This window comes from Labrus mixtus, chromosome 11 (assembly GCF_963584025.1).
Source record: "Labrus mixtus chromosome 11, fLabMix1.1, whole genome shotgun sequence".
NCBI classification, from domain to species: domain Eukaryota; kingdom Metazoa; phylum Chordata; class Actinopteri; order Labriformes; family Labridae; genus Labrus; species Labrus mixtus.
The window spans coordinates 10,524,015-10,540,859 of NC_083622.1; the positions used below are offsets into that span (position 1 = coordinate 10,524,015).

A 16,845-nucleotide genomic window follows, 5' to 3' on the forward strand; every position below is an offset into this window, starting at 1 on the left:
GTGGTACATTTGATGTATTTGCTGATTTAATCTGTAAATGTTTCAATTCTTCACAGGAGATTTAAGTTTGATTTAAAATGAAGCACATTTTCCCCGCTCTCCTTCCTGATTCAATTCATGGATGACCTTTGAGCCTCTGCAGGATTTAGAGCCGGCTCTGGAGGGCCCCGCTGTTCCCAGCCCACACTAGCCTTTGGTCGATGAGCAGTCCAGGTTATTTATAGGCGTAAACCACCTCAACATCCTCCCTCTGCCTGGATAGATACAGGGTTTAGAGGAGAACGCAATCAGCCCCCTCATCTTGCTAATGTCCAGCAGGATGTGGACCTCCCTCTCTTCTTGGCCTTCTGGTCAGGTAATGTGTTATCCAGGAAACAAGTGGAGTGTTCACCTGCATGCCAATGAGCTCGTCTACCAACAGCAGAGGCTAGTATGGTGTTAAATGTACTGCAGGGACTTGAACGCATCACAAGGTTGTTTCTGCTCCTATACAGTTTGTCTGTCTGTGTGTCTTCTTTACACACAGCAAAACTGAAATCTGTCAACCGGGGGTCCAACATGTGTTAATTGACAAGCAGATCCATCACCTACCGACGACAGGGAGGCGGAGTCAGGTGAACTACACTACACATTGAGTTTCTCCTCAGGTTCATGGAGGGGAGGACAGTCGAACATATTTTTGCAGACGCAGCTGTAAGCAGTAAAAATCAATGTGGTCAGATCAAAGGTCGGTCGACCACACTGCAGGCAGCACCTCCACTTGAAACACACATGGACTTGAACTCATCACAGAGTACAGAGTGTTTGGGAAGGAGTACTGAGAGAGGAGCTTTTATTTGTTTTCTTCATGCAGCACAACATCATGAAGAACAGATTTTCTTCAGACGTAACAACTAAAGGACCACCACCCCACTGCACCCATAAGTCACTGTCTTGGTCATGTCTCTGTCTCGGTGCACTCTGGTCTCTGGTATGTCTCGGTCTCTATTAGTGTGGTCTCGACTACACCACTACAAATCAATGCAACGCTGTACAAGGCAGAATGAGAAAGTGATTCTCAGGGAATCTGTAATCACCTTAACACAGTTCCCAAATAAATACAAAAAAATTATACCAAACACAAAGCAGTCCCTGAGCCCGATGACATGTTTGGTGGACAGACGCAGATTGTCCAGTAAAGGACTAGAGAAGTCAAGTACAGTACAACGGTATGCTGGTGAACTCCCAGTTTAGGTGTCCAGTGGTTAATACTTAATAATAAAACATACAGGAAGTAAAACTTTCTACAGCTGTGAATGTCTCTCATTGTCGCTCCATCAGCTGTTGGATCGTTGATTACAGTCAGACAGACGGGCGGAGGCTCTGCTCTGTGCAGATAGCCGCCTGTGAGTCCAGCTGATCAATAGATGAACCGATCAGACAAAAGCAGCTGAAAGCCTGGAGGGAGGTGAAAGAACTCGTGTGATCGTGATGATAATCTGACGACAGCTGCAGCGTCAGTGAGGCTCTGACTGAGAGTCTGAACGGCTGAAGGGACAGAGGGTGAATGAATGAGGTCAGACCGTTTGAGACCAATCAGAGACGGTGATTTCAGAAGAAAGAGCCAGGCTTTTATGTTTATTTCCAAAAGGCATGAATGGAAATCCCCATTGAGTGAGTTTTTAAACAACCGCTCATTGATTTGCTTTAACGGTTTCTGTTCATTTTCTTAGAATGATCCAGTTTATGTTTTCTTTTCTCCAGGCAATAAAGCAACACCATATTATATAACACTTTTATCATTTTTAAATCACCACTCCTCCAATGATTTTATTTCTGAACTATTCATATTCAGTCTAGGCAAATGTGAGGAAGAAAAGTTGACGATAAGAAGGAAACGTGTTTAACTTCCATTTAATGCTATGTAATGTAACTGTCATTCTTATGTAATATAACAAAACAAGCCAACACAACACAACTACATTACCGATTTAAAAAAGCTCTATTTTCTTGCTCCCTGCTCGACCTGATTCATCACAACACCGCTGCTCGTTACCTGCTTTTACTTGGGGGAGGGGGGGCGGAAATGAGTGACACTGACAGAACTGATAAATATAACCTTTAAATAAAGAAAAGATTTAAAACATAAAGCTGTATGCCAGTTTTCTTTATATATTTGGTGGTAGAATTGGTTGCAATACGAGGAGCATCAGATAAAATCTTGCCTCGGGCACCAAGTGGGCTAGGGCCGGATCCGGGCTAGGGTTTCTCATAGAGATGAAACCCCATAACAGTACCACCTCACTCTGCAGGGCCTTTCTGCTCTGAACAATTTGACTGCTTTCTGCACATTTGTTCAGTTTTGTATCCTCATACATACTCTTCTCTCTTCAGCTTTGTTTTCAGCAGAAGTAATAAGCTCTTTTCATGAATGTAGTTCAGCAGCTTGCAGTGAAGATAGTGGAACATTAGGCAGGTACTGGATATCCTTTATTGATGTGGGCATTAACAGAGCTTTAAAAAAAGGAAATATTGGACTTTATCCGGTCGCTTAATATAATTAATATAAGTATTAAATGAAAGCTTTGGTTTGTCTGCTCAGTGTTTCCTGTAAAACAACAAAGGAACAGACGATTTATTGATAGACATTTTAAAAATGAAGAATAGGGAGAAGGACAAAAAGGAAAGAGTAAAAAGGAGTCTTATAAGGAAAAGGAAGGGAAGAAAAAGGGAAGGAATAACAGCAACATACTTTGTTAATGACTGTTAAATAAGGGTTTAGGTTTAGCATGATGACTCTCATGAAGGCCTCAATGCATCAATCTAATGCACACGATTATCAAGTATTTCTTGTGAGGAACATTAAATTAACATATGTACAGAATTCATCTTGGAATAGAAAATAACCTCAAACAACTCTGTTCATGTTTGGTTCTTCCTGCTGACCTGTGGCTCACATATTAATGATTTCGATGTTCATTAACACTGCACTGACATTTGTATCATTAATAGGATTTCAGTTTTTTTCCACCAGGGGCATCCTTGATTTTTCTTTTTTTTCTTTCTTCTTCTATTCTAACATGGCCAATTATAGGCACGAGCCAAAGCACGTGCAGGGAGAGGCTCGTCTTGCACACTTCGTTGCACCAACCATTGGGTGCATATGGAGCAAATCACAGTATGAAGCACAGCGAGCATGAGCATGCATGGACGGTGCGTCCCCCCCCCCCCCACCTGGTTCAGTGCATCATCCCTTAGAAAGTGTTATGCAAATTCGATTTTTAGGCCCTCAAATTGTTGAAATAATTAGCAGTCAGAAAAATACCACCTTCACCTTGTGTTTTCATGCAACCTTGCAAACCCCCCTCATCCCTGTGAGAGGAATGGTGTCTGCTGGAGGAGGGATGGGAGCAAAGGAGGAGGTGGAGGAGGGGGCGGTGTCTCCATCCAAGAGGGATGTTGTGTAGTAAGTGAAGGGGGCGGAGGAGGGAGGGAGCAGCTCTGTGCTTCTACGTCAGTGTACATCACAGGGACACACAGGACCCTTTTGCTTCAGGTACTCGGGGTGACTCCCTGCACGGAAAAATCCCAACTCCGGTCACCTTACAAAGCTCCGACCTTCCCACTAAAAGGTAAGAAAATGAGTAATCCTCTGTGGATGCGCATTTTAATCCGAATCTTCCTGAAATGCGGTAATTCAGCCAATTTCCTGTGCTGCTATCGTGCATCCGAAATGACGATAAAAGCCAGATTTGCACGTCTAGAAGATACAACTCGACATTTATTTAGCACTAAAATCGAGTTAATGGGCCTCTGCCGCGTAACGCGATGACCCCCAAACCCGCACCCGAAGGGAACCAAGAAACAAGTCGACCTCTGATGGGGGAAAAAATGTTCACAATTTGTTAGAAATGTTGCAGGGAAATAAGATTGTAACGTGGCTGACTGCGGATGTTTGGCAAAATGTGCGCGTCGCTCCTGGTCTTGTTGGGAAGTCTTGTGCGTTAAAAGACAACCATCATCCATCAAAGCGCAGAGGATTCACCCTGAGTAAGAGGAAGCAGAGAAGGAGGAAGGCTAAGAGGTTACGAGTGTTGTGTTTTCATGTCTTTTAACAGCACATATGTGCAGCTTCACACCTGCGATCCAGTTTTTCGATTCTAGTTTCGTGATCGATTCTGGCACCGATGCCCTTGCTCACCATATTCCGCGTTTTCTCTCTTCAACGCACACGGTCATAAATGGGTACATCTCTCCCTTACTGCACTTATTCTTAGATTAAAAGAGTTGTCCCTTTGTATGTATTGCATTCAATTTGTGCAACATCAAGCAAAGCTCAGTAGCATCCGTGCAGCTGGGTATCCGGTCCTGCGTCGTGCGCCAACATGACCTTGTAGAAACCCAGCGGGGAGAATTTGATGGAGAAAGAGTGATGAGCAGTTTTTTTTTCTCCCTGCTTTTCCTCTGTGGTCTTGCTTTGCGGTGGTTTCTGTCAGTGGAGCTTCAATGACTTTGCCCAAAGAGGAAGGATATTTGATATTGTTAGTGTCTCTTATTTTGAAGAAGCATGATGAGTAAAATAATTTGGCTGCCTGAAATTAGATGCGCGGATTTAATATATTGTGTGTTTGTAAGTGATGCATTTTAAACTTTGCATGTGTGATGGCTCGTCCCTGTGGCAGCCATGATGCAGCTCGGGCAGTTTCTGAGCTATTTATGCACCCAGCCCACATGAAAGGGTGGCAGTGAAGAGAGCAGCTACTCATGCAAACCTGCAGGATTCTGACAGTGAAAAAGATGAATGTTTTTGATTCAAAGCTTGGCACACTTTCCGACTCTTAATTAGCAGGTACCAGCTTGCATCGGCTTCATCTTTCCCTTGACAATACAGTTGAGCAGCTCCTCTTTAAGAGCAGTAAGAAGATCCATGTCACAGTTTTTTTGGTCTTTTGGTAAAACATTGATCTTCATTAAACGTTCTTATCCATTCTGTGCCCAAAGAGGATCCACTTTTAATTAACCGTTCTGCTGCAGTAAATACTGAGGTTTTTTTTCGCTTCATGTAATCCATTATCTACACCTGTGCTGTGTGAAGTGCTTTTTTTGCTGAAGCCTTTGGACATGCAGGTGTTGGGTGGGCGTTTCCTCTAGGGGCGCGAGCACGTTAGAATATATTAACAGACCATATAAACATTGCAGATCATCTTCTAGGTATTTTTCTTTAGGGAACACAACAACTGGGGGCTTGATACACGATCAAGGCTCCCGATTTATGTGCTCACACTGAACAACCTGATTGTCAGGAGCGACATGAGAACTCACACTGTGCGAGATAAATCTGGACTTCAGGATTGTCCATAGATCCATGTGTATTTCAGTTGTCTCATATACACACACCTGCAAAAGCGCTCTCACTCTCTCTCTCACACAGATACTCAGTTTCACTGATAGAGCTGATAAGCTTGGGCAGCTAAATTATAACAATTACTCCCTTGAGGTCCACAGATATTTCCTGCCAACGTTTCTTTAATGATGGAGGGTGGAGGGGAGAAGATGGATTAAACAGGCATGCATGCTGTTGCCATGGTGATTTCAGACGCTGTCTGTTGGTTTGTGAAGGCACAATCAGAAAAGAAAGTCCTGGAATTGGGGAATCGGCCCATGGCTCTGCTCTTACTGTGCAAGTGTGTGAAGCTGCACATCCCTAAAAACATCATCAGGGTCAAATCATCTGGCCAGTCTGGAGCAACTGATCGTGCCATTCATCGTGAATTCAAAACCAGACGTGAAACTCAAAAATCTGGTGGAATCGGCTTTACTTTGTAAGAAATCATGATGGCTATTTTAAACTGTTTTCCAGACCTTTTTAGGGCTAAATGATTGGGAATGAATCCAGAATAATAAGCAGGTTAATCAATACCTCAGCCTGTGGTCTAAGCCTGAAGAGAATCAATAACATGTTGAATTGTGTGGTTAAAATGTCTCTGCCCCGAGGCCTCACTCAGCATCACACAGCACAACAGAAGCAGAGTGACTCTGCATCTGTGCTGCAGGTGCTGCTAACGCTCCCATTAAAAGCCGCGCTCACACAGCTTTAACACACAGGAGCTCCATTTGACGGCAGGAGGAGCTGAGGGAGCTGCTCTGTTTGGTGTTCTCATTTTCTGCCTGCTGCCCAGCTGATTGGGCCGCGCTCCGGTCCGTCCGCAGAGATTAGCCCTGTCACAAGTTACAACTCGCCCTCCCTGCGGCTGGGAGCAATGGTTCCCCGTCACATTAGCATAAAATCTAAAGAAAGAAAAACAATTGGTGGTGCAGCAGAGCCCAGCTATCCGCCTCATCTACCTGGAGTACTGTGTTAAAACAGTCAGATTGGTCTATTAGGAAACACTCAGTCATTCTTACTGCATGTTTTATTTTCTGGACTGATCTGTTTTAGGCTGCGATGCTGCTGCTGAAGTGCTCCTCTCTGCTGAAGATTTATTGTGAGACTGAGAGGAAATCAATGGTCGTTTCTGTCGTCTCCAGATGGGAGGGTCGAAGCAGCGATTAGTGTCAACCACATAACTCTCCATTAACAACCGACAGTGTTTCTTCTACGACAGAAGGCTGTCTAGTGCTTCTGTCCTCTGCTTTTATAAACAAATGCATACAATTAAAATTCATTGGCGGCATCTGTTACTTGTTTTTATATTTGTTATTTCTGATCAAAAAATAGTAATGTAAAAAAGATATTAGAAAGGATCACCAATGGAACTGTAATCTATATCAGGTTAATGGTATAAGGGCAACAAGCTAATTATTGGGTAAATGACTTGCTGCTAAAAAATGCTATAAATTTTTGTTTTTTTCTTTAAAAAATTGAAATTGCATAAAAGGATATAGATTGAATTGGCAGGCTATTTAGTGAGCTATACTTATTTGCTTTTCTTTCCTGAGGTTATTGATAATAATGCTGATATCCTGTGTGATAAATATGGAGCTCATGCTGGACACCCATTAGGCCCCGTGTCCACCTAGCGTTTTTTCCCGTGCAGAAACGCGCTGGCTCTATGCTAAGAAGTGTTTGCATGAAGCATTTGTGCGCTGAGAAGAAATGCGCTGCACGCCCGTCCTGTCTCTATGACAACAGTTTGTTGAAAACCGCCGCTTTATGATCGACAACGCTATGTTGCGTTTTACTGCATGTTTTCTATTTATTTAGTTTTCCGATCAGACACGTAGCAAAGAGGATGTGGGTACAAGACACGAGCCGTAGGCGGTAAAAAGCATACATGTGGAAAAGAGCACCAGCTTATCAATATAAGATTTTCATCTTGAGCGCTTGGAGCGGCCGCACAAAAAAGGTGGAGTGCTTGGAAAAAGAAGCTGGGTGGACATGAGGCCTTAGCTTAGCCTAGCAAAAAAAACTGGAATCTGTACAAAATCTAACTCCATGAAAAACCCCCCAAAAATTACATTCTTTGTTGTTATGGATCAAACAAATTACATGTATAGTTTTAATACGTTGTACTTAAGGATGCTGGCAGTCATATTTTAGCTGTTTCCCCCTCAAGACTTATGCTAGGCTAAGCTAATAGCACACTGGCTCAAGCTCTCTTACCCAAAAAGTTATGGGAGTTCAACCTTAAATTTCTCTTTTATAACTAAACGTCCCAATCCTTTACACTGTTAAATGTTGTGTCTAACTCCCTTGTTTTAGTATCTAATTGCCCTTTTATGAACGATGACTAATTAAACATGTGCAATAAAGCATCTCCTCGTTTACAAGAGTAGCGTAGGGTAGCTTGATGTGGATGTGATAATGAGACGACACACTGCAGCTCCAGCAGGAAGACAAACAGGCTTTTAGGCAGAGCGAGTTAAGAGCAAAGCTTTTAATGACAACAATATAATTCACTAAACCATAAAGAGCTTCCGCAGAGCAACTGCACAATGAAGTGGTTGTTAGTGTAACTCCAAGGCCTCTGGGAATTTTTCACAATAATGGCAAATGTATAGAAGGCTTAAGGCCTAACACTTTGAACCTGGTTTAAATATATCAACATCTACTGGATGGAAAGTGTGTACACCAAATGATGCTGTTTAACACCTGAGGTTTCATTTGGCACCGCAGTCATTCCTCCAGCCACGATGCCGCTCGTTAGGACGCTCCTAGCAACACGGCAAGGTTCACAATAGTGGTTTTGAGATTTTCACATTTTATTGTCATGAATTTTGATAAAGACGTTCCTTTTGTCTTCGCTTGATCTGTAATAACTTTGGTCAGCCCTGACTTTATTATGTAAGTGAGCAACGCCGACAGAATCGGCTTGAAACATGAAACATAACACTTGCATAACCCTGTGAGATACAGTTACAATTTGTTTTATTATTGTTGTTGTATTTTAGGATCCAAGTTAGCATTTACACAAGCTAATGGGGATGCTATCTCTAAATAAATGCATACATTTAAATGAAGTTTACAGCATGGGCTAAAAAAGCCGTTTTGGTTCCTGTAGCTCATTTCTTTATTGGTAAAATCTGCATGTAAGGGTTAATTCTTGTTTATATAACTTATTGTTAGTAAAGTAAAGGGTGTTGGATTTCACTTACGGGCAGGCGTGTTGTAGCTGTTTCCCAGGACGCTAGGCTTCACTAAATCACATTACTGGACTTTTCATCATGTCCTATGGGAGGCTTGGCTTCACTTGAGCTACATACCTTTACTGAACGAAAACTGTGAGTTTGTGTTGTTTTCATCGTTTGGAATCAGCGAGCTCAATGACGAGCTCTGTGAGCTACATTGGCGTGTTTCAGCAACCAAGATATTCGTTCAGCTGCTTCAACGCCACCTTATCTCTTATTACCTCCTGCTTATTTTAGCTGGAATAGTTGGTGTTAGAATTTCCTGTACGTCGTCCGCCATGATTGGGCTTCATAGCACCTCTTCAGAGACCAATGAGTGGCGTCACTCAGACTACGTCCACATTTATACACTCTATGTAAGGGATGCAGACTCAGGAAATGTTAAGGTACTGATAGCTGAAGGGAAGGGGGAATAATGTACTCCTGTAAAGTTGGCAGCAAATTGCAAGCTTATGCACATCCTCCACCCTGTGAGTCACACTGTTAATGATTATGTCTTCATATTAAATGCAGTTTTACATGTTTGAATTGCTGGTTCTGAGTGGATCCAACTCCAGAGAGACATTTTGAAATGACTGCAGGTTACAACACTTTAAACGTGTAAACCAGAGGTGATGAATTCTGATGTACTAGACGTTAAAAGATAACATTAAATGGAGCTGCTGCATGGGGCTGTTAACTACTACATTGTGCAGAACTGTTTTTCTCTGACATGCTACACTGAACTGCACCTCTCAGCTGCCCTCAGACTGACTCCTTCAGTCCATTTTACAGCGAGCAAAGCCAAAATGGATGCAGAGAGCTGACGTCACTGTGTTTGACATGGTGTTGCTAGCCGCCTCGGTGCCACCAGGGTGACGGTGCACACCCAGAGCCCAAACGGGGGGAATAATGACGGGACTCATGTTAGGCTGCAGATTCTCCCAACGGGGACTCTGCAGCCAGGGAGGAGCAACGACCCAGTGAGCCTAACAACCAATCATGACACCCTCCTCTCTGGCTGCTGCTCTGCCATTAGCCTGGATGGGCCTGGAGCCGAGCAGGAACACGGCGCAGCTGAATAAAAACTGTCACTTCCTGCGTGGCTCTGTGCAGATCTCGCCCTGTGGTCGGTGAAGAAGAGCAGGAATTGGAGCCAGGCTTCCGTGTGAAGAGTTTTTCTTTTTTATCGCACCTATACATCACTGCTGAGGGACGAGTCGGCTCGAGCACCTCTGTCCTTGTGGCCAGAAAACAAGACATGAATAATGGATGGATCCCTCACACAGCTCTGCGGGACTCCCCTTGAGGCTCAGGCCAGAGTAGCTGATAGAAAAGTGATGGATGAGGACGGATGTGAAATACTGGTCGATTGGTTAAAATACAGAGTTTCCACAGGAGGCTTTGGCTGGACCAGGAAATGACAAAAAAATCTGTGTTTGTGTTGTGTATTGTGTGTGTTTATGTATGTCAATGTAAGTGTTTAAAATGATACCAAACGTTACACCCAGTTTGTCTTAATTGGAATTTCAATAATTCCATCATTTAAGAGACTCTTAAGAGATTGCGAACTCATTTCTGCCATATTCCCGGACTTGTTTTGGCATGTTGGTGAGCTAAAGTATGACTGAGTTTGATGGGAATAACATGTCTGGAATTTATTAAGATATAATATATATGGCAAATGTTGGACAAATAAATAAAAGACCTGGTGATGGCGCTAAATGAATGTCATCTTGTGTATGGTAATCCATCCAATAGCTGTTGAGACGTAACACTCATTGAAATGGCAGCCTCCATTGCTGGGTTTCAAAACCCCTCTTTAAAAACCAATGGGTGACTTTACTGAAACTACATCCATGTTTTATAAAGTTTAAGCTTAGGAATATGTGCACATATGTTTCATTACAGAGGGAGATATTTTTTAACCCAAAGAGCCACCCTGCTAACACGTCTAAAGAGGTGTTTAAAACAGGGCATGTAAAGCGTAATATAAGTTGAACAACCAGGTCTGTAGTGTGTCTCATCTCCTCTGTCAGCAGTTTAAACAGCTTGTTTTCCGATGCTCAGCAGTATGACCCCTCTTATGGTTGAGGTTATGTATATTTATATAGACAGCTGCCTTGCTTTTCCTTTCCACCTTGGTGAGCTGATCTGAAATGACCATACGGCTGAATTTAATCGCTCGCTGTGGTCTGGGCTCAGAGTGCTTTATCGTAGGCGTAGCTGTTTGTTAACTGAGTCTTGTGGGGGGAAAAAATCTTCAAACAGAGCGAGCGTGTAGGCCGTGTTGACCCGACCCAGAATGCAAAACTCCTGATGCACTCATGAGAGCAGAGAGGACGCTCCTACTGAGCACTCAGGAGCTATGCAGCATGAATATAAAGTCAGATTTTGGTGCTTCGACAGTCCTCGTTAGCATGGTGGGCTGTGCAGAATAATGGATCAAATAGGCATGTTTTCTGTTGTTTTTCAGTCAGGATAAAAAGCGTTACAATACAAAACTATCCTAAAAACAGTTTTTTTTAACAAAGACTAGAATGAAGTGAATGCAGCAGTATAACATCATCCATGAATGCTGAGTTTTGCTAACCTTGAGTTTGACATTATAGATCATAATTCCAATGGTGGAAAATGTTGCCATGACGTCACACACACGATGGGTTGCCCAAATGTTGTTTTTGTGTCTTCGTGCTCCAGATTTAAGTCATGTTATCAACAAATCTGAGCAATTGTTTACATCGCAAAGCTTCACGATTGATAAGAAAGTACAGAGACGATGGATACAGAAAATCCGCTAACGTTAGCATTCAGCCACTTCCTGGTTAACATTTACGTTTCAGGATCACAGATATGATACTGTATGAAAGGCGTTTATTAATTCTAGATATTAATGATCATTTAGAGCAGAATTATTTGAGCCTGAGGTATATCTTGCTGGATGTAGCTTGCTTGCTGGGAAGCTAAAGATTAGCAAGGGGTTGGAAAATACCATATTATCACAGTAAAGTAATATATCCAAATCTATTTTATGGTTTAATAGAAAAAAAAGGGAACACTGACATCTTGGATGCCCTGTTAGTACAATTAACCACAAAGCAGACCATATCATCTGAAATCTCCAAACAGCATCAACAACACAAAAATCCACCCACTCAAAGTGGACAGACCCTAAATGATGCATCACTTCATAAAATTGAGCGGGTTGAGTTATATCAAAATTAATTCCTGGTTAATTTTTTAGATTTATTTTTGGGCTTTTTGTGCCTTTATTGTAGAGATAGGATAGTGGATAGAGTCGGAAATCAGGGAAAGAAGTCATTTAAGGATACCTTTCCAATAGAACAGGACAGCTGTCATTAAAAGTAACACATGAACACTAAGATTCCTTCAAGTGTTTGTGTCAACGTCCGTCTGCCCCCACCCCCAACCCCCCCACCCCCCCAAAGCTGTTCATAGCGAATGACCTACAAAACCAAAATCCCCCCTTTTCATCAGACGAAATTTGTTAATTTCTACTCTAAAGTCTGACATTTTAACATGGGGCTGAACAGGGATGACTCACTTTTGGAGCCAGCCTCAAGTGGACACTCGAGGAACTGCAGTTTTCTGGTCCTTTAGCATTGACCTTGTTTTTTTAAGCCTTGGAGTCAGGCACATTGTTTAGAGTGATCATGACACATGAGTCACAGGCACGTTGGGGCAGAGTCGAAGTACTGATGTTTTTCATACCACAAGGCGTCTCTCGGCACATTGGATTGGTGTTGCTCAAAGGTATGAAAAGAGCATTGTTCAAAAATAATCAACCTCAGACATTCACTCTATAGAGAAAATATTATTGGAATAAAACTTCTACAAGCTCATATCCTGGAAAAATACTGAATTAGACATTTTAGGGGATGAATTGTTTTTCATGCCAAATTTGAAATGTACAGTATGTACTCTTTAAATTTAATTCAGCGTCTTCCATTGTCGGTGTGGTCGTGATCAGGATTGTGCTGCTGAGCCTCAGGGACGATTTATCAGAGGAGAAAATCACTGCGGGCGTCATGACGAGAAATCAAAGCTGTCAAGTGAAATTAATTCAGCACTGCATGACATTATCAGCCATCTGCAGGTCTGAGGACTCACCACTAAGGGAATCATACCATCTATACCCCTCTCTCTCTCTCTCTCTCTCTCTCTCTCTCTCTCTCTCTCTCTCCCTCTTTTCTATCTAATTCTCACTTTGTCATCTCTGTCACACTCTGTCACTGCTGCGTCTGTGCTGTCAAAAGAGCATCAAGATTTAATTCAGTGTGTGAATGAAAGTGGAGAAAAGTATGGAGCAGCAACACAAAACTCCGGTTCAGAGACGGTGTGTAAACTGTAAGACTGGGACTAAGAAACACGGATAGTAAAAATCTGTCGAGGAATTACACAATGTGAGGTGTACAATCTGGACCATACCCTGCAGAGATTTTTGCAGAAATGCAATACAATCAGGGTCCGACTGATATTGGATATTACACCGATATAAAAGTCAGATATCGATATATCTTTCTCAGCTTTATCTTCGATCTTTAGATATAGATATACACAGACATTGTATGCGTTGATCCCTCTAATTATTTTTCAAATTCACAGATAAAAGTAGCTGATACAATAGTCACTTGATACGCTAATATCGACTAATATTATCAGCAGGCAGATTAATCGGTCGGGCTCTAAATAAAATTGAAACATATAATTATGTTTCCAGTTCTGTACAATAACTCCAATAATCTCACCCACCAAGGCCACCTGAGAGCTGGAAGCAAATAAATCTGTATCTCTTTAAATATGATCAAATTGTGATTCCTGATTTACTGTCATTTTTATCTATAATGCATATTTTCCATATCATGATGTGTATTCAACTTGGAAAACACTTTTTGATTGATGGAAAATTGATCAACAATTATTATCTGGTCACTAGAATCCTGGTTTATGTCTTTATTTTCTCTAATCTGTGTGATTGACAACTGATTGTCTTTTCCTTTTAGACCATTAGTCAGAGAAAAGAAGACGCTTAAAGGCATCACTGCAGACTTGAGAGTTATGACATGCATGTTTTTTTTTATCATTATCTGACACCGTGTTGATGAAGAACAAAGCACAGAAATGATCCAAGGATTAGTTGATAATGATACTAACTTGTATGTAGAGTTCTAGTTTGCAGGCATGAAGCTGGCGGTTAGTTTGTGTAAGGTGTGAATCTACGTGCTGATGAAAGCTGAGGTTATATTTGGAGATGGGAATGACTCACACCGGCAGAAAACGAAAGGCTGTTAATTGGATTCAGCTTGAACAGAATGTGAGAAATTCAAATAGAAAATGATCGACCTGAGGAACAGAGAGTAAAGAAACATTTCAGAGGCGGTTTCATCTTTCAGCAGTAAAATCGAGAGATCTGTAGCGCTCTTTAAAACACATTAAGCCCAGAGAATATACGTTTAAATAAATTCTTTCTGGTTTTGAAATCTTGCTTTCACACCCTGATGTTTGTTTTCACCAAATATCTTGAAGTCTCCACCGTGTCAGGGTTGTTGTTGCTTCTTCCTGCTGTTGCTCGGGGTTTGTTTGTCTTCTCTTTTGCTCTGCAGAAAAGATTGTTCAACATTGATTTGACTTTTTACTGCCTGTTACTGCTTGATGTCTACAAGCTCGCAGATGTTTTCACACAAGTAGAACTATGACACACACAACACAGGATAAAGCAATTGATTGTTGGATCGGGCCATATTTGTGCTAATAGCTTGTAGTCCGACCTCATCAGTGCTCAGACTGCAGGTGAGGAAAATAAAGAAGAAGAAAATATAGTCGATTTGTCAGAGAGATAAAAAGAGCAGAGGGTGTGGTGGTATTGCATCAAAGACGGTTTTATTCAGAGGATGTTGTTTGATGGGTCTAAGGGTTTAAAGGTCTCAGCGCTGTATATGAACCGCTCACTGGTTTCTTCTTCCTCATCCATCTTCCCAGAGCCCGGCAGCCTCCTGCCAGCAGCTGTCTGCTGCTAAACGGCGGCGCTTGCAATTCCACTAAATAAGATATCCCGCTACTATCATCGGATGCCAAAGCCTGACGTCAAAAGGAACATTTATTTTGAGTAGCTTCTTTTATCAGCTTCTCTTAACGTCTGACTTTTAACAGTGCAGCAAAGAGTAATTGTGAAAAGCTCAAGGCTATCAGCGAGACTTATGAATGGCCGTAATTCACTGGTGTTGAAAGAACAGCCTTGTCAGAGTCGGACTAATGCGGTTACAAGTCCTTCAGTGACAGCTGGAGATCTACTCTGCTGCTCTGAAAGGTAAATAGTCAAACTGTGGACAGACTTTATACCCTCTAACTCTTAGAAAGCTTCTCTACTCAATCATACAATATACTTAAAATGCTTAAAGAAATATCTTTTGTTTTTCAGTTTTCACATCCCCAGTCAACATAAAGCTAGCGCACACACCTAATGGTTCATCTCACCATAGTTTCTGCTGCTTCTGGATCTTTGTGAGCCTCCCTTTAGCCTAATATGTTTGTTGCACCAGTGTTTGTGTAAGTGTGTGCGGGTGTGTGAGCGTGTGAAGTTGTACTTCCCGTCCCTCGTGTGTCTACTCTGGTCACTGGAAGAAAATTAGATAACATAATTAAGTCTTTCATCAGCAGCGAGCGACAACGGGCGCTTTTGCTCGGTCCCCCTCCTCCAGAGTTTTAATTTGTTATCAATTTACTCCTCATTGAAGACGCCAGAGCGGTCTGCAGAAACCACTTTGTTTCACCATAACTCTTTATGCAATGAGCGCATGTATCTCTCTTTATCCGAAAACGAAATTAGTCTCCATTGAAGACCATTTGCATACAAAACTGGAGTAAGATGTTTTTCTATATTACGCTCATGAGTGACGATGGAGCTTTTTTACATGCGGTGCTGAAGTGGCCACAGCTGCACTGTAACCCTGCATGTGCACGCCAGGACTTGTTTGTTATTCATAGGCCGGGAATAAGTCAACACCGACTGTCATCTCAGCTCTTGAAACGCTAATCGGATGTTGATTGGCTGCCTCGTTGCATTTAGCTGCGGCCTTGGTACAAAGGTTGTGACCATGGCGACGCACCAGGATCACCCAACCGGCCGTCTCCTCAGCGAGAAACGGAAAAGTGATTGAGTCTCTGTGCAGAGAGGAGCGATAAAGATTCCAGCTGTCCGTCTTTTTGAAGTTAGAGACTTGAAATGAGGATGTGTTAGCTAGCTGAAGAGGTAGAAGGTGATACGGATACAGAGAAAAAGGATCTGCAGCCACACGATGAACAATGTTGTGTTCTTATTTGAAATGACCTCTTAAGACACTCATTCCTTAGGATATTAACAGCCGTCATTATACTTGATCACAGTAGGCAGATCCCTAAAAATATTCAAAAAAAACCCAGGAAACTAAAGATGGTAATTCTGGATTTGGGAACCTCTCTCGAGATTTGTACATGATGTTTCTTACCCATGATTGTTTTTTATTATAACTTACTGAAGTCTAACAGTAGACAAGGTTAGATTTGAAAACTGGTTGAGATGGACTAAGGGATTCAACACAAAACTTTAAACCCAGGAGATCAGGGTTTGAGTCACAGAAATGTATAATGTAACCCCAACCTGATCTTCTCTTAAACCGTCTTCTCTTAAATACTAAATGTACATCGCTTGTCCGTTTTCTGAATACTCACTACATGTCACTTTCATCCACTCACACCACATGCTCACACCAATGGCAGAGGCCGCTACACCATAATTGCCGTATATCATCCACTGATAAATCTTTATTATCTTAATCAGGGATGTGTGCTTTTCGTTTACTAAAGGATTAAACTTCATCACCCTCGCTACTGAGACGGTTAAACCAATTATTGATATTTTGGCCTTCAATGCTAGTCAAATGTTATGCTCGCCACCAGACGGGGCTGTAGCCACAGACCGGCTCCTGTTTATAGGTCTTCTCTCCCCCGCTCTACTAACCGGATGTAAACAAGCACGCTTATTGCCTGCTTGTTACCACCAACCACCTCTGGTCTTCAGGTGCTGACGTTCACTTGAGTGTATAAGGACGTCAAACGAGAGATGCATAATGGTGCCCTCTGCTGTTTAAAAAAAGTATTGCGATTAATTTCTCAGCGTACCGATGTGACCCTTGACACATTTGAATCGATTTGTAACTGCCTCGTGATGCATCGTTACATAGTTTAGTTAAAATCAGGATT

The 16,845-nt window shown here is 42.1% G+C and overlaps 1 protein-coding gene across 1 annotated transcript in view; it reads left to right on the plus strand.

Moving 5' to 3' along the window:
• The first annotated feature begins 3,460 nt into the window (after positions 1-3,460).
• The window catches only part of sv2a (synaptic vesicle glycoprotein 2A), a 51,025-nt gene continuing 37,640 nt past the window's right edge, over positions 3,461-16,845 (plus strand). The window contains exon 1 of the mRNA XM_061049942.1: positions 3,461-3,611. The gene's annotated coding sequence lies outside the window, so the exon portion shown is untranslated. The remainder of the gene's footprint in view (positions 3,612-16,845) is intronic.